A 25,589-nucleotide genomic window follows, 5' to 3' on the forward strand; every position below is an offset into this window, starting at 1 on the left:
GGAAAAAAGCAGAGGCTCCTTCATTTAACCAGCACAAAGAAAATAATGTAAATCCCATAAAGGCAAAAAAAGAAAAGAAAAAGGTAAAGGATTCATGTTTGTTTTATTAATGTCAGTATAGTACAATGCCTCATATGCAAAACTTTTAGTTTTATTTTTTATTTCTCCTCAAAATATGCTGGTAGGCTAATTTAAAGAAAATTATATATAAATATATATATGAGTACATTAGCTAGAGTATATATGTGTGTGTGTGTATATATATATATATGTATATAGTCTGTGAATAGGTGTATATACAGTGTGTGAATATATATGTGTGTGTGTGTGTGTGTGTGTGTGTGTGTGTACATGCTGGAGAATAAATAATCTCCATTGATATTAAGAAAAAAGAGGAAAATAAAAAGAGTCAAGTATAAAATTCAATAGGGAAAGACAGATATCTTTCTAAGACTTTTTATACTGAGAAAATAAAGTATATGTGAGATGATGATTAATGAAAACTAATAGCATAAACACTACATTAAAAACACTTTATGCCCATTTGATATTAAAGCAATATTCTACATATGGTCATTTTTGTTTGGCAGTGGGTTAAAGGAAGTCTAATTTGAAAGTTTCAGTTAAATCTCTAGATCCAACCGTTGATTAATCTTTCAGGATTTCTTTTCACTTAATATCTTTCTCCCTCAATCTTCTTCTTTGTCCCTTTATTTTATTAAGCTATTTTTCTTGTCAACAGATTCCATGGAAGATATCTGAGTAAAATCATCCATAAATATATTAGCTTTGTTCAGTCTCATACACTTTTAGGAATCTGAATGGAGAAAATTATCACCTTAAAGAAAACATCAGTGCTGAATAATATTTTCTCACTGTCAGGATTGTTTTTAGGTGATTATTGAGCCTATATTTTGCCTCTAAAATAATGTAACTATTATTTCTCTACTGTGATCCCAAAGCAAAGCATCAATAATTAATGTTTCATCTAAAACTTTGAGTTTGCTTAGTCAATAAATACATACTTCTCAGCTTAGGATAGTGGAGTCATATGAGTTACTAATATCTATGATTAAAAATTGCTTTCCCTTCTTCAGTATTCATCTCTTTTTTCTATTTTTCTCATTTGTGAATCTTATTGTCTTTTTTATACATAACGCAACTAATACATGAATACCAACTTATGTTTCTGTAAGCCATAACAAATTTGTATGGTGATTTACAAATCCCTCCCCACATGTTAATACTTAGATCCATTTGTAGCCTACACAATTGTTTAAGATTCCCACTTTAAGATTCCCACTTTCATTTCCTAAAACATAATAACTCATCAGTAAGTTGGCCTCTAAATTTTCAGACATGTATTTTCCTACAGCAACTACTTGATGCATTAAACAAAATGCAGCTTTAAATAAGTATACAATAGATGCAGAATGCAGAAAAAAGGAACATAATTTATTAGATATTAAAATAAAATGTTTATAGTCCATATTTCTTTTCCTGTTAATTACACACTTTGAGTCTAACTTCTATAAAAGTTCTAACAATTTGTGGTAGCCAATCTAAAGGGGCTATAGTGTACTTCTCTGTTCCCCATTCCCAATTAAAAAGTGTTAAATGTATAACGTTAAAAATATTTCAAAATAGTAACATACACTACAGTTGTAAAAGTCTTATTAAAGATGCACTACAGTTGTAAAAGTCTTATTAAAGATGTAACAATGCACATTGCTCAAAGCATTATAAGTTATATAATCTACTTGCAAAGCAGTTTAGTGACATAAATCATGAACCTCTAAAGGAGTTAAATATCCCTCAGAATAAGTCTGAATCTGAATGTTTTTCCTGAAGGAATAATTTTCAATAGACAAAACCAGCAAAGACCAAAATAAGCACTGAAAGAGCAATTATAGCCAAAATTGAAAGCCCATTAAATATTTATTTTCAAGGAGTCTTCAAGAATGATTTATTCATTCAATTCAATATTACGCTACTATTATGTACATATTTAGAAAATTTATGTGTTTACATAAACTACATATTATACCATATTTAGGCAAAATTAGAACACTAAAATTAGATATTAAATATAATTACAATTAGTTTTTGAAAAGTCATTCAGAGGAAAAATATGAAGAAAATCAACCTAAAAAGTCTTTAAGTGATAAGTAGTTTTGTTTTTCTCCCCCCGCCCCCACAACTAATTTTTTTTGTTATTTTATTTTATTTTATTTTTTTTGAGACGGAGTTTCGCTCTTGTTACCCAGGGTGGAGTGCAATGGCACGATCTCGGCTCACCGCAACCTCCACCTCCTGGGTTCAGGCAATTCTCCTGCCTCAGCCTCCTGAGTAGCTGGGATTACAGGCACGAGCCACCATACCCAGCTAATTTTTTGTATTTTTAGTAGAGAAGGGGTTTCACCATGTTGACCAGGATGGTCTCGATCTCTCGACCTCGTGATCCACCCGCCTCGGTCTCCCAAAGTGCTGGGATTACAGGTTTGAGCCACTGCGCCCGGCCTCACAACTAACTTTTAAATGGGTTATTCTCATGTCTTTTTCTTAATCTCTCTTTCTTTACCTTTCCATAGCATTACTCAATGTAATTTTTATCTCTTGGTTTCTGAGTAAATATCATTTTCATTTTCTCCTATTATTTTTCTGTTTTCCTATACACTGCTTGCTAAGGGCAGATGTGTACCCTGAAAATGGAGGTCCCAAATCTGCTGTTTTCAATTCTATTTTAACCCCCATTTGTGCATTTTTCAAAGCTTGATGAATAATATTTTATCCAAATGTCCCACTCAACCCCACAAACTCAGCATATTCAAAGGTAGTACAATTATTCTTCTGGCTCTCTAGACTCTGTATCACTCTTCCTCTTCTGCTGTTCTATTTTTGATCCCATCTAGCGGACTCTATAGTCCGTTTACTAACTACACAGATAGCATTTATGTAAATTTAAAAAGCTGGATATATTTTGAATAGAAATGTAAGCTCCTTCTAGAGCTTTGCTGTTTGTTTGCATGGTTGTTTGTTTCTCCATTTTTGTTTTATGTTTGTCTGTTTGTTTTAATCTCTATCAATATGGGGAGGTGGGGAATTTGTTGTGAGGTAAGACAGAGGTGTTTAGCGAGAAAAGCATGGACTTGAAAGCCAGAAAAACCTGCTCAAATCTTTTCTTTTCTTTTTTTTTTTTTTTTTTTTTTTTTTTTTTTTTAACGTACTAACTGTGTGAATGTGGACTACACACTTAATTTTATCAGACTGAGTTTTGTAAAAGGATATAGTGAAATTTAACATATATACTTATTGAATATAGAAACTACTCAATATAGAAACTACTCAAACTTTTTTTTGCTTGTTTTTTTTGGACATAATGTTGAAACAGAGAAAAAAGGGTAACACCTGACTAAATTATGATATCTCCATATTGAACATCTTTGGAAAGTTTATATTACAAACAGCAACTAAATCTAGAATTAACTCAAAATTTATGACATCCTTGACTAGGAGTTCAACCTATATTTTAAAACATTAGTGATAAAAATAAAAACCCTCCACTTGCCAAAATCTCTGTTTATGTATTTAAAACAATTGACTGGACCAGTTACAATGACTCATATCTGTAATCCCAGCACTTTGGGATGAAACTAATTAAATTCCCAAGGAAGGTAGATCACAGTATCAGAAGTTTGAGACCAGCCTGGCAAACATGGTGAAACCCCGTCTCTACCAAAAAAAATACAAGAATTAGCCAGCCATGGCAGTGTGCACCTGTAATCTCAGCAACTCAGGAGGCTGAGGCAGGAGAACTGCTTGAACCCAGGAGGCAAAAGTTGCAGCAAGCTGAGATCACACCACTACACTCCAGCCTAGGAGACAAAGTAAGACTCTATCTCAAAATAATTAAATAAATAAAAATAAAAATAAATAAAGCAATTGACTGTTAGAAAAATTCTTCCTTGCATGGACCCAAATTACCTCTCCTGTTAAACAGCTCTTCCTTTAATTTAAAGTTATTGACTGCAGTGATACTGAAAGGAGATATGTGTGTGTGTGTGTGTGTGTGTGTGTGTGTATATATATATATTTATATTTATATATATAAATAAATTATTCAAGAAAATGTTTTAGGCTTCTACCATGCTCTCTAGTAAACCAAATGTTGTTTATACTGAACAGTCCAGATTTCTTATAATTCCTGGAAATTATGCAAAGCAATTTAGTTCTATAACTCATGAACCTCTAAGGAGTTAAACATTTCTCAAAACGATTCTGAATCTGAATTTTTCTACTTCTATCAACAACTTTATTCGTTTCAGAAATAAACACAAATATGAAGAGTTTATCTTAATCCAGAAGAGAACACATTACATAAAACCCGTCATGGAACTAATACTTCAAGTTCGCCATCCACCTTTGTTCCATGTTCCGTGTTCCTTTTCTTAATGTTGGAACCGCACATATAATTGTCATCTGTGCCCTACTATTGAGGCTTATAAACTAAAATGCTGAAATTGGGCATTTAATTATTTTCCCACATACACTTCTGTGAAACTTATTGCAATTCTTTATATCTACATTGCTTTTTAAAAAACTGTATTATTAGACCCAAGAGAAAATCCTAACAGTATCATATTAAATTTGTGCTTTTGCTCATTGTTATCATTGTTCTATAACTAAAATATCTATTATCTTCATTGAACTTTTAGAAATTTAGAAATATAAAAACCATGTATTTTATATCTTTTCTAAGGTCACTGATAAAGATGTTGTTAAATGTAACTAAGCATCTTTATCTCTTTTGATATCATTTCATTAGTGAACAGTATTAAAGTATGAATTAACTGGTTATAAATCTACAAAAGTGCTCAAATACGTCAACTGACTTGATGAAATCAGGAAATGCAATTTTTGTATATACATAGGCACACAATCAAAGAGAATGAATCTAAGTTTTAGTGAAACTTTTTGGTTCTTATTGACTACTTCTTTCTCTTTCATATTTATATAATTTTACTTGTTTAATTTATGCTAAAACCCAGCAAACAACCATATCCAATACATTCTTCTATGCTTCATTTCACTTGGAATTTTCTAAAGTCCTGTTCTACTTTTTTTCAGCTTCTCGAAGATCATCAGCAAACATAACAGCAATCCCACTTTTTCATATCTTAAATTGTGTTTTATCCAAGCGTTGACATTTAACCTTACCCAAAACATCTATGGACTTCCAGTCTGGGAGTTTCTGGGAATCACTTCATCCTTGAAACCTATCTCCAAGATTAGAAACCCTAAAGGTGTTTTAATGAGCCGCTGGGTTTATGAGTCACATGTCTTTTACCTCTGGCTTCAATGTTCTTCTATCAATGCTAATCTTATGAATAAATCTATCTCTAACAGGACTTAAATCCTCTAAGAGTTTCTTTATAAAACTGGAACTCATATATGCATGGGTCAAACTGGACAATATTTAATAAACTAAAGTAATAAAAGGAGATATTTTTCTTTAATAATTGTTATCAGGCTTACTTTTTGTCTCCAATCATTTCAAAAATTATCTTTTTGGATTACTTCCCTATTATTGTTATCTGTAAATCTTGAGCAAAAATATGATCTGGATGCTTTCCACTCAGGAAGAGCCCTTTACTTTTGAAGACTGTCAAGATTTGTTGAGTGTAAGCCTAATGTGCAAAATTAATACTTGATATAGTCTGATGTGGCATTTTACAGATCACTAGGACTGATGGGTTCTCATCAAGACTGTAAAGACAAATTCAAGATATTTATAAAATCTTTTGTTAACCTTGATTTATGATCATCTATCTTCCCAAGGAATATTTGTATTTGTGCGTTTAATAAGCAAAGATTTAGAGAATCTGAATCACAGTTGTATAAACTTGAATCTGAATAACGAAATATGTTCCAAGAGTATTCCCAGATCCATTGTGACTGAAACTTCTTACATTACCTTGACCTGGCCTAGATTGGTTCAGGAACTATCTGTATTTATAGAATATATAGGTAATAGAGACTGACATGTTTATAATTTTCAAACATACTGTATTTTGATGCCTTGAACACTATGTAAATTTATGACAATAATTCTTAAGAAATAGAATTTGAAAGGAATAATAGATTTTTAACAAAAGTAATAAAAGACATAGTACTACATCTTTATAAAATGATATTTAAAAGATTAGAATCACCTATTTACTCTTTTAAAAAAGTTGGAGAAATATTGAGGCAATGAAAAAAAAATCCAAACTATGTAAATGTAAATCTATTTACCACAAAATAAATAGTGTCATGTTAATTTCACTTAGAAAACATTGTTGAGTTTGTCTGCATTTTCTTAACTCCCCAAGAGCCAATATAATTCAAGATACCATCATTTCACCTAAATGAGGATAACTAGTTTTGACTCTCTATCTCTCCTATACCCCAATTTATGTTCCATGTTCCCCTGAGCATTTTAAAACTAAACTTGGGCCTAGAGCAAGATGACAGACTGAGGATATATCTTCACATTATATTTCTCATGAGATAATAAAGTTATTATAAATAAATATACAAACAACGATATGTCCCTATAATAAAGAAAATAGAATGAAAGTCATTAAAAGAGAAGAGATTTCAAGAATTCTGGTGAAGTACACATGAGAGAAACACCTAGAATTCTGGTGGGCAGTCAGTTCACCCAGCACACATTCAGGAAAACTACAAATGCAACAACAGAAAGTTAAGAGTGAGGAACAGAGATGAAAAGAGAGGTATTACATCTGATGGTTTAATTTGAAGGGTGTTCAATCTTTTTGCATCCCTGGACCACACTGAATGAAGAATTGTCTTGTACCACACATAAAATACACTAACACTAATGATAGCTGATGAGAGAGAGAAAAAAAAAATCCATGCATTCCATGCATAAATCTTACAATGTTTTAAGAAAATTCACTAGTTCATGTTGGGCCACATTCAAAGCCATCCTGGGTCGCATGCAGCCCATAGGCCACGGCTTGGACAAGCTTGGAACTTTGAACAGAAAAGAGGCAATGATGCCACTACTCTCCCGGGCCCTGGAGAAAAATGAATGCCATTTCATTTTTAAATTTCATTTAAGTCTCTGCTAAAACAATGATTATCATATAAGATGGGAATGCTCCCAGAAAGTAGAAATATCCTGCCGTGGGTGAAAGTTCCTGAAGACCTGAAAGATACAGAGGTGTTCCAGGTCCAGACAAGGCTGCTGGAAGCCACGTTCGGCCAGGACGGATGTCGAATCCCTTATATTGAGCAGGTCAGCAAGGCCATGCTCGAGCTGAAGACTTAGAGCAGGCGTCCCCAAACATTTTACACAGGGGGCCAGTTCACTGTCCCTCAGACTGTTGGAGGGCCGCCACATACTGTGCTCCTCTCACTGACCACCAATGAAAGAGGTGCCCCTTCCTGAAGTGTGGCGGGGAGGTGGATAAATGGCCTCAGGGGGCCACATGCGGCCCGCGGGCCGTAGTTTGGGGACGCCTGACTTAGAGTCTCCACATTTCACCGAGGTCGTGGTTTACCGCTTCTATTTGTACCAGCTCTGGACCAAGTGGATGCTCCAGTGCATGGCTGCGTGGCACCGCCAGCACCAGGAGCGAGAGATGCTCAAACTTGCGGAAACCATGAATGCCCTCGAACTAGGCCCTTGGATGAAGTGAACCAGTTTCCAGCCAGGATGCAGGCCAGGATGTATATATTAGGTTGTGGCCAGAGATGGAGTGATTTCTCCAGCCTGAAGAGTTAAGGGAAAACTATCTGTTTAGGGGTCTCTGACCTTGCGTCTGAGTCTTGTTTTGAATATCTCCTTTGATGGTTTCCAATAAAGGGTTTTATTCCCACTTTCAAAATTAAGAATAAAGTTTTAAATAAGTAGGAAAAAAAACTGTAATAAACTACATTGAGAAACTAGGGAAAATTTAAAAGCCCAGAATAAAGTGCTCTAAATTTTTGCACTTACTTGCCTCAGTAAAATATTCTGTGCTTTATCCAAAGTGAAGGCAGTCTGTTGAAAATTCTGTCCACACGTACATGAACTACAATCAACCTTTGCTTTTCCTTATATTATATATGGAGGCATGACCATGAATTGCTAGATATTTCAGGAAACTCGATCATAGAAAGGGATTATCTAAGAAAACAAACAAAACAAAACAAAACAAAACAAAACAAAACAAAAAGCATGAACTGAAGGAGACACAAATATAGAACTTTGAGGAAAATTAATTTGTAAATTTGATGCTAAAAGAAGTACATTTGGGGACCAAGAAAAATCCCTGACAAAATAAAAGATAAAGTTTCTAAAATAAAAAAAGAAACTAATCACAAGCATGTTAGACGACAGGGCTGAATAAATCTCCTTAATATAAGCATTATGCTATATGCAGCAATTGCTTAATATAAGCAATTTCTCTATCTAATAGAAGCAATAATTTTCTTATATATATTTTCATATATAGGATATTTTAATTGAGGTATATCAGCTAACAGGAGTTCAAGGATAAAAAAAGAACAGAAAATGAAGGCAGGGCATAATAGAAGATAATTTACTAAAGTTTAAAAGAGGTGTTGGTCACTAAAAAAAGGACTTGACAAACTATAGAGTAGGATGAATAAAAAATTAGTGACCCACATCCGAAACTGTATACTACCATGATAAAAAGAAGATTTATAAAGGATTCGAGAGAGAAAAGAAAAAAATAGATTGCGAACAGACCATCTCTGTCAGAAGAAAGCTATACCTTTAAAAATCAGATGGAAAATAGTAGATAACCTACAGTATATTAGAAATCCAAACTCAGAAGAAAATAAGGACTGTTTCTAACCGCAAAGTCTCCAGAAATTTATCTTACACACCTATCTTCTGATATCACTAAAGATATACTTTTGTATAATGAAGGTTATAAAGAAAAAGACAATGGAAGACCCAAGGTACAAATCCCAACAGGGTAAACCCAGAATGGCTACCGGTCTGCAGGCATTTAAAACAATCTGTCCAGTTTGGGGCAGAAGGATAAAATATTCCATAAGAAATCTTTGGGAAAAGCTGTTATTTACATATATATATATATATATATATATATATATATATATATATATATTAGATAATATTATTTGGAGAAACTTGAAGGACATAAAATACTGTAATAAAGAAAAGATATAGCAAATACTTTAATAGTACTTTACTAGTTGCTAGGCACAGTTGTAAGCATTTTGTTCACATTAATTTATTTATTCATCACAATAATCCTATGAAAAATGTACTATTAGTATCACTAATTTTGTCAGATTAGGAAAGTGAACTTACACAACTAGAAAGCAGGGAAGCTTGGATTTTAAATCAGTTTGACTCTGAGAACGCTAAAGAAACGCTGAATAAGAAGAAATAGAAACAAAAATAAATTAAAATGATAAAGGCAGAAAGAAAAGAAATATGTTCCCAGTACACGACTTCCTCCTGCAATAAACAATATTTAAACGGTTGCAGTATATAAACATCATTGATCTTTATAATTATTTAAAAGGACATTTATTCTTACTCCTAACATTGCCATAGGGTGAAGGGAATTCTCATTTGACTTTTTTAGAGGAAAACTAATGAAGAAACACCAAAAGATTTACTCTAAGCTTCTTCACTGCTCTGTAACTTATCTGCTGGGTGATTCTAATTGCAAATGCTCATCGCAGAGTTTTTTTCTTTCTCCAATTCCCCCCACCTTTCTACTTTCTAAGATGGTACATCTTGGTGTTCTCTTTCTCTCTCTCCATGCAATTTTCTCATGTTGAAGCAGTCTGTTCTTTCAGGGAAGGTCTGCCATTGTTCTGGTCAGTCTGTGCTGACTTAATTAGTATTAGCCTCTTATTTTCTAGTTCAGCTTTTATTACCAGTAAAACAGGCATTTAGTATTCCTTTCTTCTTCTTCTCTCTCTCTCTCTCTCGCTCTCTCTCTCTCTCTCTCTCTCTCTGCCCCCTGCTCCATCCTCCTCTTTCTTTCATTTGATCCCAGGCTCAGAAGAGTTATAAAATCATTTAGAATCACTATGCTATATGCAAAAATATAATATAAAAGTACCATCAAATAAACTAAATATGACCTGAGAAGGACTGCATCATCCATATTTGAGTTCTTGTAGACCAGTCGTAGTCTAGGCTAATAGACAGACAAGACTGAAAACCTATATTAGGAGTTTAGACCTGTAATGATAGCTGAGTGTTGGCCAATCCCAAAGGACATACTGCAACCACTCATAGACTTCTGAGTGTTCAAACGGAGTTCAAATAAGGCAAACGCCAACCTGTAACCAATCCAGCAGTTTTTGTACCTTACTTCCAATTCCTATACATCCATTTATTTTTTTTTTATCTATAAATTTATTCTGACCACGAGGCACCCCCAGAGTCCCTCTGAATCTCTTGTGATTCTGGAAGCTTTCCGATTTCTGAATCGTTTTTCTTTATTTTTGTTTTGTTGTTGTTGTGGTTGTTGTTGTTGGTGTGTGTGTGTGTGTGTGTGTGTGTGTGTGTGTGTGCTCATTTAAACTCCATCAAATTTAATTTACGTGAAGTTTTAACAGATCAAATGTGGAATTCAAATATAAAAATAAAGGTAAAATATAAATATACAAGTGTGAAATGTGGAAAAGTAAAAGTGAAGAAGTACAGGTATCAGAAAGAATAGAGTGATAATGTTCTTATCACAGAAAGTAGAGAGTGTAGACACACAGTCTATTAAGAGTAGCTATATAAATAATGACAACAAGTACATAGGTAAGTTTTAAACAATAATCTTCTTTTCTGATCTATTTAAAGTCCTATTTTTACAAGTACTTTGTACATCCAAATTCTGAGTCTTTCAGAGTTCCTGAATCAGCCTGATTCTGCACTGTCCCTGGGGCTGACATAATTGCAATTAGCTCAGTCTGCCAAGTTACCACTCAATCTTATGCTTTCCAGCTTTTCAAAATGTATTGTTCACTTCTTCTCTGAAGTTCTCTTTGCCTTTCTAGTCTCATGCCTTTATGAAAATTCTTGCTGCTGTCATTTTCATGGTATCTCAAAGAGCACAGAGGTAAACAAGTATACTTGGTCTGCCATGTTCAATTTGAAGTGCTACCATTCATTTCAACTGTCTATACTTGCAGTTTAGAAGTTGTCTCTGCTACAAAATATAATTATATCATTTCTTTAATTCCTTTTCTATATAACTTTGATTATCTAATCCATCATTCCAGCCATTGTCTTATCAAAACTCCTTAGCTTTTATACTCTCTTAGTAACTATCCAGCTAAATGCCAGTATTTTCTTTTGGCTCATACCTAAGCTGAGAAGTGATGTAGTTACTACAAAGAAAATGATATTTACCAGAGTCTGGTAAGGGTAGCAGGGAGCAAGTGAGGGTAGAGATGGTTAATATGTACAAAAATACAGTTAGGTAGAATGAGTAAGATCTAGCATTTGATAGTACAACAGAATGACTACAGTCAATAATCGTTTATTCTACATTTCAAAATAACCAAAAGAGTAAAATTTGAATGTTCCTAACACAAATAAATGATAAATACTTGAGGTGATTGATACCCAAATTACCTTGATGTGATTACTACACATTGCATCCCTGTATCAAAACATCACAGGTACCCCAAAAATATACACACCTACAATGTACCCATAAAATTGAAAAATAAGCAATTAAAAAAATTAAAACAAATGAATAAATACACTAACATAACTAGCTGAATAATGTTATAATTTTATCATCAGATACTTCAGCTAGTTTTACAATACTGACCAATGTGTGTAATTAATCTTTTCAATATTTTTTCATTTCCATCCGAAAAATACTTCAAACCTACACTAGAAGTATCTCTTACTCTTCTCTCAGGTTCTCTTTGCCTTTCTAGACTTATGCCTTTATGAACGTTCTTTCTACTGTCATTTTCATGATCTCTCAAAGCTAATAGAGGAAAATAAGTACTTACGGTCTGCCATGTTCAATTTGGAGTGTTGCCATTGTAATCTCTTGGCTAATCTCCCATAGCTTCAAATCTTACATTTCCCTCTACTTTCCTTCATTTTTTTTTTTTTTCTTTTTTTGAGATAGAGTCTTGCTTTGTCACCAAGGCTGAAGTGCAGTGGCACAACATTGGGTCACTGCCACCTCCATCTCCCAGATTCAAGCGATTCTCCTACTTCAGCTCACAAGTAGCTGGGATTGCAGGCAACCAGCAACACGCCTGGCTAATTTTTTTTTTTTTTTTTTTTTTTTTTTTTTTTTTTTTTTTAGTAGAGAAAGGGTTTTGTCATGTTGGCTAGGCTGATTTCAAACTCCTGACCTCAAGTGATCCACCCACCTTGACCTCCCAAAGTGCTAGGATTACAGGCGTGAGTTACCGCTCCAGGCCATTTCCTCTTTCTTAATAGACAATCTGTGTAACTTTATGGAGAAAATAAAAGTCAAGACAAATTCCAAGTTCTCAAAACTAAGCAGTTAAAACTACCATTACCTGACTTACCTCTTAGAGTATTGCCTTGTGATATTCCCAAATATGACTGATGGTTTTCAGTCCTGATTGTATTTGATCTTTCAGCAGCACGTAGCAAAGGTACCCTTTATTTAGTTCTTGGAAGGCTAACAGCTCTTGCTTTCGGTGAAACACCGTGTTAGATTTCTTCCATCCAGCCTCTCCAATTTCTCTAATTTGTCAGCCTCTCTTTCTCTTCCTGGCTAATAAATGTTCGAGTATTTTAAGGTTTCTTTTCTAGGATCTCTACATTCCTGACTTTCTATTCACTCCCACCATCATCTCATCCATTTCCTTGACTTTATACTCAAATCTTAACTTCTATAAAAGCGCTCTTCAACTCCAGACCCATTTATGGAGCTGTACAGTTCCCTGGCTCACATGTTACTTCCAGGGCACCATGTCTTACCCAGACTCTTTCTTCTGTTTGTTGCTTTGAATTGCTACTGGCTTTCTCCACTCTATTCTCTACAAAGCTGCTAAAAGGATCTTTCAACTCGTTTATTCATGTTGCCTTATGCAGAAAAGCCCCAGTAACTTCTCTTTGTCTCTAAATTGAAGTCCAGAGTCCTAAAATGGGTTTTCAGATCCTTTTTGATCTAGCCTCAGGTGTTGTTTCTAGTATTATGTTTTACCACTATCCTTTGGGTTCTCTTTTTTCCAGTCATCCTGTATTTCTTTCATCTCAAAGTCACATTCAATATTTTAAACTTGATGTGGTATATGCCAAGTGTTGTCCAGTTGCCAATCCAGGAATGAAGGGCTCATTATTCCAACTTCTGCAATTGCCAGCAAGAGACATATCTCAACTGTCAGCTCCCTTCAGGGGTTGTGTAAGGAAGGAGAATTGCCTCACCCAAAGCTTCTGTTGCAACGGCATCACAGCTTAATTTTTCTTTCTGCTCATTCCTGTTTCTGTCTCCTTCAACAAATGTTAATGCCCAACGCTTCCTAATAAACTGCTTAATGCATAGTCCTTTTCTCAGAGATGCAAAGTGTGACACATAATGTCATCTCTACTTGGAACATTCTATTCTATTCCCTTATTGTCTTTACTGACTTCTCACTGTATGTGTCATTTTTTCCATGAAGATATTTCTTGATTTCTCTGATTAGGATATTAAGTTTGCTTATATTGCAGTGTATAGCACTTGATGTTATCTTGGAACAAAAATAACATAAACAGAGAATGTTACATTTGTTAAGTATATTATCATTTTTTCGGAAACCTTAAGCTTGTGATCTTCTATTTAAGTGAGTATTCTACTATTCCCATTCATTGACTTACAGATGCTCAGCAAATGGACAGGCTTTTACAGAGTAGAACAAGGCCATTCTATTTGGGATGATGTGCTCTTTTGTGAGTTACATCCCTTTGTTAAGCTGCTCAACTACTGTATCGATGGTTTACAGTGGAGAATCTTCTGTAGTCCCTTTACCAGTCCCTTTTCAGTCACCTGGTTGGCCACTATGAACTTTATCCAGATGATGATTTCAAAAATGCAGACCTACAGACTATAGGCTTTGGAATAATTATGCCTAGCTATCATTCTCTCAGTTCGCAAAAAAATTCAAATGGCATCAATATATTAATTTTTGTTAGTAGAACTCTGTGTAGCTTAAGAATTGATAAGAAGTTTTGATTAAATAAAGAACCAGCCAAAGTGGTGAAACCCTGTCTCTAGTAAAAATACAAAAATTAGCCAAATGTGGTGGCAGGCGCTTATAATCTCAGTTACTCTGGAGACTGAGGCAGGAGAATCACTTGAACCCAGGAGGCAGAGACTACAGTGAGACAAGATAGCACCATTGCACTCCAGCCCAGGCAACAGATTGAGACTCCATCTCAAAAAACAAACAAACAAACAAACAACAACAACAACAACAACAACAAAAAACAGAACCAAATTAACTTCAATGTTTCCTCATGGCAGTATTGAACATACCTCATTTGTGTAAATTTAATATTAGATAGATGTGTCCTGAAAGTCATTAAGCCATTTCCCACATGAGAAGTTTCTTGCTGGTTGCATTTTTTCTCATTGAATGTGTTTCATTCACCTAAGTCAATGCTTTTGCCTTTTGATCTGTACACCTTAAACTACAAAATCCTCTGTCCTTCTCTGTTGAAGAGAGTGCTCTTTAGGCTTTGCCTTATTACTGGAAGTTTAATTCTAGTCTCAAATATGCATACCTGCTGCCCATTAAGCTTTTCAGCTAAAGAAAAGTGACACTTCTGCACATTTTCTACCCTTGAGTAATACTAAAGACTGAAGCAGTATTGATTTAGACTTTTTCCTCTAAGTGATCTAATAGTTAGACAGGACTTCCTAAAACTCCAGTTGCTATAGACATAAAGGGCATTGTATAAAAATGTATTCCCTTCAGAGAAAGCCCAAGAAGTTCATACTTTTTTCTTTATTCTCTAATTATAAATATAAAAACTAAGGCCTAGGATAGTTGACTCCACCTAACCAAAGTCATAAAAATAACCTTTAATAGAAATAACTACTAATTTTGATTATATACAATATGACCATGCATTTAAAAACATCTATTAACTCTTCTAATATTTTGTTATCCTTTAAAGTAAGAAAACCTTGATTCTATATGGCTTAGGTAAATTGTCCAAGGTCTCCAAAATGTTGTACTGTAGACATAGGATTTAAAACTAGGTCTTCTGGCCAGAAAACAAATGAGAAATGAAAGAATGGGTGATGTTCTTTGTTCTATTATGATCTAGATTTGTGATCATTGGCAATACTCCTAACAATTTTGAACTTCAGTTTAGTCATTAAGAAAACGTAGGATATTAAGATAATCTCTAAAATCTACTTAAGCTCCAAAATGTGTGATTTTTTTTTTCAGTGAGACTTGTTACATGTATGACTATTACAATATATGCATAAGTACATCTATTGCTTGATATTTTGTGGTTATACTTGCTTAATAATATTTACTGGCTTGTACAAATATACTCATTTAATCATCTCATAATATTAAGGGATACCACTAACATGTATCTGACAGGGCATCACTCTTTTTCAGCCCATATTATTATTATATTTAGGCTTCAATTCTTTTTAAGCTTAGGTTGCTGCTAGGTGAAATTGTGAAATTATCTTTCCACTTAGAAATTACTTCTTGAATATTTTCACTTAAATATTAATATTTAAATACTTTCAAAGCTATAAACATAAAATGTGATTTAAATATATGAGTAATCATTCCAAGGTGCTACAAAGGATCATCATGATGAAACATTTACACTCCAGTTCTGCTTACACTAGGTAAGAAAGCAACAGTGGGCAAGTGCCCTGGGTTAAAAGTCATATTTAGTCAATTATATCATACACAAAATTTAATATGATTAATCCATAAAAGTATCATTTTTGCACAAATGAAGATGATCTCCAAGTTGAGTGTAAAGTTTTATAAATGCACATAATTATTCATAGTTATTTTTTGTAAATGGAATATACTTTTTCCATAGATTTTTTAAGTCGTTGCTTAACTAAATCAAATAATTTGCTGCTGTCCTACTACTGATTGCTGGTAGATCCAAAAGATTGGTAGAAACACTCTCATATTGCAGTAGGTGACGAAATAAGAAGTTCCTCATTATTTCCAAGTAAGTGATTGTGGTGATAGCCTCTGAAAGATTTCAGAATTGAAATACTGGCTGTATATTGCTTCAAGCAGGCATACTTTGAAATGGAAGAAATAAAAATCCTTTTAAGACAGAAAAGTGTATTTTCTGATATCTTCCCTTGTAGACATCTTACATAATTGTGATTGTTATAATTTAGCAATTACAGAACTTTTAAAATAGATCGTGCTTAAGCCAAGAACTATTATTACCACCATATTCAGAATTAAGAATCAAGCCCAAAAATTTCATCAGTGAGACTCTCAGCCACTGTACCTTCTGTTAATCTGCACTAGATGATGAAAAGGTCAAGCCCAACCACTACACATACTGAATAGCTGTTTAACACAGCCAGAGACACTATTACAGTCTGGATACCAAGATTGCAACCTGAAAATTCTGAGCCACAGGCAGTTGTGGAAGTGAACCTTTCTAGATTTAATTAAATTCATACATGAAAATACTATGGATATTGCATCACACACCATGACAATTACCACTGGCTTTTTGTACTTGGGTGACAGTGGAAAACTGTCATTCAGAAAAAGATACTAAATTCAGAAGACAACACTGTAGAGCAAGTTTTTACTGAACAAAAATTGAAGAACATTTTGCCATTTGCTGAATGTCTTTTGCCAGGATGGGAATAGATGGTGGTTAAAGTGGCTTTTTTTTTTTTTTAATGCAAGTACATGTTTTTTCAATGCTTTTTATGCAATTCAGCATTGGACATACATATTCTGGGGCTTTTGATAATAATGAAATTTTAATGCATATTTAATAACTTCTTTCCTTAGGCCCTTGTGATAGGGAAGGCTACTGGCTTACTATTTATAACTTTTCTGGAAGTGCTTTTAAAAGGAGTAATTATAAATAACCAACAATAGCTGTCTGGTTACAATTAGTTTTCAGTTTAAAAGTGCAGCAAAATGTAATTCCCTATAATAATATACAGTAAGTCCTCACTTAAGTCATCGATAGTTTCTTGGAAATTGCAAATTTAAGAGAAATGATGTATGACAAAACTATTTTTTGTCATGCATTCATATTTATTCGATATTCATTATATCACTTTTATAATGATACTGAATAAAATGATGTTGAATAATATGATGTTATTCAAGAACCTGTGGTACAGTGTTTCACTTAAAGTACAGTTTTCAAGACTATGGTGAAATTAAATATATTAAATATATAGGGACCACTGCAATGAGGTCTTGTAGTAGAGGAGAGAGATTGGTTTCAGCTGTGAATACAGTGTGGGCAAGTGAAAATTTATAGCCAAGTAGCAGTGTGGAGGTCAGAGGATGGAAAACTGGTGAGAGGAAACAGTCAACGGTAAAGAGGATTTTGGCTAAACCAACCTAACAGGGTTCTTGCTGAAAACAGCCCAGGGTTCTCATACATCACCTGAGGGATAATGGAGGATAAGAACCTGATCAGAGTAATCAAAGATGATGAGACATCAAGGATGGGGGTGCTAGGTAAACTGAGTTAAAAAACAGATCAACCTTGGAATAGGGTCAGAATCCTGACTAAAGTTTGGTCAAACAAAAATCTTTGTTACTTTTTTCAGAACTTTGATAAAATAGCTGAGGAGAACAGAATGGTACAAGTTTACTTATATGCTGTTAAAACTCCTTTGAATTTTAAACACTTTAAAATTTCATTTTATTTATAAAAATAAATTATAAATTTGATTTTAATTTTTTTTTCATTTTCTAGCTTTTATCTTAGAAAGCCAGTATTTAAAGCAATATCTGAAAATAGTGTAGCATAGTCCTGGAGGTTTCCGGGTCTGTGAGCAGATAACTATTCAGTTCTTGACTCTGCTATCTAAGTGCTGGATGACCAAGTCACTTCACTTCTGTAAGCTTTCGTTTCTTCTTGTGTCTATTCAAATAGTAATGTATGTAAAATATTTAGAGGATTTTTCAGTCCATAAAAAGAGCTCGATATGTGTTAGTTGTTTTACTCTTGAAATAAAACACAAATTTTATACTTCTTTTGTCTATAATTTTGTTTCTCCATTCAGTTGTACAGAGAACACACAAAATTATAACATGACTGTATAAAGTTAAAGGCCTTCTACATGAATTTAACTTTGGATACAGCTTTGAAAATATGTTTTCTGAAAATAACAAAAAAAGTAGCATGAAAAGATTAAGAATTAGATGTACTTACAAAGGACAGGAACAGACACTTCTCAAAAAAAAAAAGACATCTATGCAACAAACAAATATATGAAAAAAAAAAAAGCTCAACATCACTGACCATTAGAGAAATACAAATCAAAACTGCAATGAGGTAACCATCTCATGCCTGTCAGAATGGCAATTATTAAAAATTCAATAACCAACAAATGCTGGCAGGGATGTGGAGAAATAGGAATGCTTTTGCATTGTTGGTGGAAGTGTAAATTAGTGCAATCATTGTGGAAGATGGTTTGATGATTTCTCAAAGTTCTAGAACTAGAAATACCATTTGACCCAGCAATCCCATTATTGGGTATATACCCAAAGGATTATAAATCATTCTGTTGTAAAGATGTATGCTTGCATATGCTCATGGCAGCACTATTCACAATAGCAAAGACTTGGAATCAACCCAAATGCCCATTAATGATAGACTAAATAAAGAAAATGTGGTACAAATACACCATGGAATGCTATGCAGCCAAAAAAAAGGAATAGGATCATGTTCTTTGCAGGGACATGGTTGGAGCTGGAAGCTATCATCCTCAGCAAACTAACACAGAAACAGAAAACCAAATACCGCATGTTCTCACTTGTAAGTGGGAGAAGAACCATGAGAACACATGGACACAAGAAGGGGAATAACACACGCTGGAGGCCTGTTGAGGGGACAGGGAGAGGGAGGGCATCAGGAAAAATAGCTAATGTATATTGGGCATAATACCTATGTGATGGGTTGATAGATGCAGCAAACCACCATGGCTCACATTTACCTATGTAACAATCCTGCACATCTGTGCATGTGAATTAGATGTCCTTAGTGAGAAGGTTTCTTAAACAAAATTTAATTCTTTGAAAGAAAGTCATTATGAAAAAGAAAAGAAACCCTTTTCTTGAGCATAAGTGTAAACAATATATGGCATGTAACAAGGTCAAGTTTTCTCTTAAAGAAAAAACACAGGCAATAAATTCTATAGGGTTTATTGAAAAGATAAGGGACTTGACAGAAAGGGGTGTTATACCTTTCATGTAAGTAACAATTGTTTTGTTATAAGCTTATTGTGTTATACTTGATATGAGTATCAAAGACAAGACCTGATTGCAAAGACTAGAAAAGCTTTAGAAACGTGGAATCAGGGCTAGATAGGAGTAGACAACTGATCAAGCTTTTGCTGCTCAATTTTTTATGCTAGAAATGCTATTTAGATATAGACTTAGAGACTGTATCTTGAAATAGAGATTTAAAATAAAACTAGCCAACAAATTAAAATTAAATTTAGTAATCAATAATCCTAGAAGGATGGCAAATGAATTGTTTTATCTCAAACTTAGAGACAGGTCAAGTAAAATTAAAGACAAAATCAACTCAGTTCCCATAGACAAGGCAGCTAAATTTTTGGTTACTTCTTTGTGCTTCCTTCTCACTTTTCAAATCAGGACACTAGGATCCTCTTTGAACACTAAAAACACAGTGTCATCATTGTTGTCAAGGTTGCTTTTTTCACTTCTTTACCATTTGTCAGTTTATTGATGAAAACCTTTAGATTTTGTGTTCCTACTGGATCATAAATGCAAATGATGGGCTTAGACTTTTCACAGGTAGACTCATTGAATAAACTTTTTTTTTCTACCTACTATGAAAAGAAGGCCTTAACCCTTGCTGACTTATATTTAGTCCAGTAAGACATCTTGACTGCAGGCAGTCTGCTTAAGCAAAACAAGCCCATGGTCAAGATGAAAGGTAAACTGGTTGCGTAAAAGTGAACACACAAAAGTTCAGCAAATGATTTTGAATCTATAAATTACTGAGTATACATGGTAAAATTCTGCTGTAATATCTTTCATTCTATTGATCACCATGTTAATTTGAATAAAATATTATATTAGATGGCTTGCATTGATAAATAATTTGTCATAAACAAGGATAAGATTTAATTTATTTCATCACTTAATATGTTGTTAACTGGCCACTTCAGTCTGAGAACTATGTGGTTTCATTATATATGGAAGCTGGCTTTGATTGCTGACATTTAAAATTTTTCATTTTATACTTTCTCTTTTGGTGAATATTGGATTGAAAGTGACCAACTCCCATCTCATTTACATAATGTGAATTTTTGTAGGCACTGAAATCTGTCTTAATAACCTATAAAAATATAGTATTTCATGCCTGAGAACAGTTATCCCAATGTCTGTGAACATGCAGTGCCCTCTAACTTTCAAAAGCAGAAATTATCCAGTTAAGTTCACCTGGCTACCATTCTTGATATGGTGTAGACAACAATCCTTCTGCTCTCACAGTTAGTAGCTAAGCCCTTTGGTGGTCAGTATACATTACCATTTACCCAGATTGTGTAAACAGGAAGGAGTGAACCCTTTATTTAAACAACATGATATTAGCAAGAGGCTCAGGTCAGGTTCTACACAGAAGGAAGAATAAATGGCTGTGGAAATCACAGTAAACTTTGGCAATTAATGCTTTTTAAAGAAAAACAATAGTCACACTAATCTGTAAAAAAAAAATAAACCAAATTCATAGTCTTTAAGAAATTTCTAGAAAATCCTATTCCATTTATATGTCAGTTGACTTTGATCTTAGGGATTCTTCTCTCACTTTTTCTTTCTGAGGGAAATCTTCTTGGAAAGGAATTAAATTAGACACCACTTATGTATAATTATCACTAATTTCTCTAATGGGATATTTTCATCTCTCATGGGCTTTAGAACTCAAGTATTTATCTCTGTCTTCAGCCTCCGCCTAAGTAAGCATGTGGGTAATGAATCCCGTAAATTTCTTTTGGCTTCCATGAGAATTGGTCTCAAATCTAATAACCCATATTATTGTAATCATATTTTAAGATATTCTTAAAGTATCTTTGAAGTAATTATGCCTCTTTTCCTCTTATTGTTCTCTTTACTTAGTTGCAAAGGTAAAGAATATAGGACTCTGCAATTATTAATCACTCTTCCCTCATTATAAATAATATTATCCTCTCTGATACATAGAAAAAACTCAGCAAGTAAAACTTTGATTTAGTTATTTTACTATTAATAACCTTTCATGAAAAAGAAGATTAACTTTTGACAGGTAGTCCATTTTTTGCTTATTTATAAGTTCATTATCTTTCTATTCACACTGAAAATTATTAGATCACAGTTTTGTCAAACAGAACTAAAGAAATGTGTCATGTTGCTTACCTTAATCAGATTTCTTATTGAGGTATTTACCCTCAGCCACAACAGCAAACAAGTGAAAACAACAAGAAAAGCTTTAAGCTTCCACTAAGAAAAATCAGGTTATATACAAAGAGATAAAAACCAGCCTAGGATGCATCTTTTCATTTGCACCACAAGAGTCTGTGAAATAATGTAAAATTCACAACTTGCAATGAAACTGAAACTGTGAACCTAGAGTATTATACCTATTAAAGCAAGAAAATCTAATAAAGATATTTTAATCATAAAAAGACATAGACTCTTGCATGCCTTTGTTTCTTAATACATATCAGTTTAATTTTCCTTCCCAGGGAATTGTTTTCTCTATATGGCCTACATTTTATGCTTCCTCACAACTTTCATTTGCAACATGCCATGGCTTTTCCAGTGATTCTGGCCTCACCTGTTTATAGCTAGAAGTATCAATATCAGCTGAATTGGTCTCTGTGTATCTTGGTCCAAATATCTACAGTAAGGGAAACTATTTGATTCAGCCTAGATTCCAACCCTATCTTTGATTCCATCCTTAACGCATAAGGACACCCAGTACCAATATACCTGTTTGAGCTATAGGAAATAAGACAGTGGGGTGGGGGGCATATTATTTTGGAAGAGGGTAAAGACAATATTGAATATGCATTGTAGATCCAACAACTGACAACTTTACATGGCAGCTTGAATATAAAAAATAAAATAAACAATAAACCATATACTTTGACATTAAAGATGACTGGATTTGTTTGATTTCTAAAAATGTTTCTTACTGCTAAGGTTAAATGATAAAAATGTCTGACTCTAAGCATTGCTGTGAAGGATTATAAAACATGTGATATGCTCAATCTCATATCTAAAATGTAATATTTAAATACTGGTAGCTTTCTTTCCATGCATCAACCAACCAGTTAATTTAAGCCCAAAGAAAAATCATTCATTCCTGCATACATTATTTAAGTGATTAAGAAAAACAAGTTTATGATGGAGAGGGCTATGTCCTTGGAAGGAAAAAAATTACAGTAAACATTCACAAAGGATTTTCCACCATTAATTCATGAGGAGTTCAGCATCTTATGAACTGAGTAAGAAAGAGAGAGATACATACACATAAACATATGGATTTATGTATATTTATTCCGTAGCTTTTAAAGCCTTCTCTAAGTTTGCCTGCATTGGTCTACTTTTTTTTTTCCTCACTGAAAAACAGTATGTTTCTTCCATGCTTTGATTCCATTAATAGACAAATCTACATTCAACTCACATGCACATGTTCTTTATCTTCTACAAGTGAGCATGGACCATTTTCTTTAATTATCCAGTCTCATAAAATGATTTGGGAAGGATTCCCTCTTTTTGGATTGTCTGGAATAGTTTCAGAAGGAATGGTACCAGCTCCACTTTGTATGTCTGGTAGAATTCGGCTGTGAACCCACCTGGACCTGGGCTTTTTTTGGGTGGTAGGCTCTTAATTGCTGCCTCGACTTCAGACCTTCTTATTGGTCTATTCAGGGTTTCGGCTTCTTCCGGGTTTAGGCTTGGGAGGATGCAGGTGTCCAGGAATTTATCCATTTCTTCCAGGTTTACTAGTTTATGTGCATAGAGTTGTTTGTAATAATCTCTGATGATGGTTTGGATTTCTGTGGAATCTGTGGTGATATCCCCTTTATCGTTTTTTATTGCATCAATTTGGTTATTCTCTCTTTTCTTTTTTATTAATCTGGCTAGTGCTCTGTCTATTTTGTTGATCATTTCGAAAAACCATCTCCTGGATTTATTGATTTTTTGAACAGTTTTTTGTGTCTCTATTTCCTTCAGTTCTGCTCTGATCTTAGTTATTTCCTGACTTCTGCTAAGTTTTGAGTTTTTTTGATCTTGCTCCTTTAGCTCTTTCAATTTTGATGATAGGGTGTCAATTTTAGATCTCTCCTTTCTTCTCATGTGGGCACTCATTGCTATATATTTTCCTCTAGAGACTGCTTTAAATGTGTCCTAGAGATTCTGGTATGTTGTGTCTTCGTTCTCATTGCTTTCAAAGAACATCTTTATTTCTGCCTTCATTTCATTGTTTATCCAGTCAACAGTCAAGAGCAAGTTGTTCAGTTTCCATGAAGCTGTGCGGTTCTGAGTTAGTTTCTGCATTCTGAGTTCTAACTCGATTGCACTGTGGTCTGAGAGACTGTTTGTTATGATTTCCATTCTTTTGCATTCCTGACACCTTACACCAAAATTAACTCCAGATGGATTAAAGACTTAAACGTCAGACCTAACACCATAAAAACCCTAGAAGAATATGTAGGCAAAACCATTCAGGACATAGGCGTAGGCAAGGACTTCATGACTAAAACGCCAAAAGCAACGGTAACAAAAGCCAAAATAGACAAATGGGACCTAATCAAACTCCACAGCTTCTGCACAGCAAAAGAAACAGTCAGTAGAGTGAATCGGCAACCAACAGAATGGGAAAAAATTTTTGCAGCCTACCCATCTGGCAAGGGGCTGATATCCAGAATTTACAAAGAACTAAAACAGATCTACAAGAAAAAAACAAACAAGCCCATTCAAAAATGGGCAAAGGATATGAACAGACACTTTACAAAAGAAGACATACAGGAGGCCAGCAAACATATGAAAAAATGCTCATTATCACTGGTCATTAGAGAAATACAAATATAAACCACATTGAGATACCATCTCACACCAGTTAGAATGGCGATCATTAAAAAATCTGGAGACAATAGATGATGGAGAGGATGTGGAGAAATAGGAACACTTTTACACTGTTGGTGGGAGTGTAAATTAATTCAACCATTGTGGAAGACAGTGTGGTGATTCCTCAATGACCTAAAAATAGAAATCCCATTTGACCCAGTAATCCCAATACTGGGTATATATCCAAAGGATTATAAATCATTCTACTATAAGGACACATGCACACGAATGTTCACTGCAGCGCTGTTTACAATAGCAAAGACCTGAAACCAACCCAAATGCCCATCAGTGATAGACTGGATAGGGAAAATGTGGTACATATACACCATGGAATATTACGCAGCCATCAAAAACAATGAGTTTCTGTCCTTTGTAGGGACATGGATGAACCTGGAAACCATCATTCTCAGCAAACTGACACAAGAGCAGAAAATCAAACACTGCATGTTCTCACTCATAGGTGTGTGTTGAACAATGAGAACACATGTACACAGGGAGGGGAGCACTACACACTGGGGTCCATTGGGGGGAAATGGGGGAAGAATGGGGAGGTGGGAAGGTGGGAAGAGATAGCATGGGGAGAAATGACAGATACAGGTGAGGAGAAGGAAGGCAGCAAACCACACTGCCATGTGTGTACCTATGCAACAATCTTGCATGTTCTTTACATGTACCCCCAAACCTAAAATGCAATAAATAAAAAAAATTAAAATTAAAAAAAAACAAAAATAAAAAAAAATTATCCAAACAGTATTTATGCTGTGCTGTCACCTCAAATTAAGTTAAAACTGCTTAATAAAATATTCTGAATAATAAAGATTGTACTTTTACCTTTCTATGAACTTCCACTGTATTCAATTATCTTGTGATTTATTATTTTGTCTTCTTAATCTAGTTACTTTTCACACATTACTTTGGTTTTCCCAACTATAAAGAACAATGCATAGTACCTAAATTGTATACTGCATAGTTCCTAGTTTAATGTAAGTTATAACAGGTATTCAGTTCAATTCTACTGATTATTCTGTACTTCCCTTACTTTTTAAACAAATTTTTTGTTATGTAACACTGGATATGTTTCTGATAGTAATAATATATAATATGTTATACAAAATTTATTTTATAATATAAAAAATCAGGACATTATTCTTTTAATAGCTATATGACCTAGAAATTTTATATATTATTGATTCCCATTCTGCAATAACCATAGAAATCTGATTCAGATAAAAACTCCTTCAAGACTTTATAGTCCAAAA

General features: G+C 34.0%; 1 pseudogene; it reads left to right on the forward strand.

Moving 5' to 3' along the window:
* Positions 1-7,156: 7,156 nt before the first annotated feature.
* On the forward strand, positions 7,157-7,706 carry LOC101039539 (developmental pluripotency-associated 5 protein-like; annotated as a pseudogene).
* Positions 7,707-25,589: the final 17,883 nt, after the last annotated feature.

The sequence above is a fragment of the Saimiri boliviensis genome, chromosome 15 (assembly GCF_048565385.1).
Source record: "Saimiri boliviensis isolate mSaiBol1 chromosome 15, mSaiBol1.pri, whole genome shotgun sequence".
Lineage (NCBI taxonomy): Eukaryota > Metazoa > Chordata > Mammalia > Primates > Cebidae > Saimiri > Saimiri boliviensis.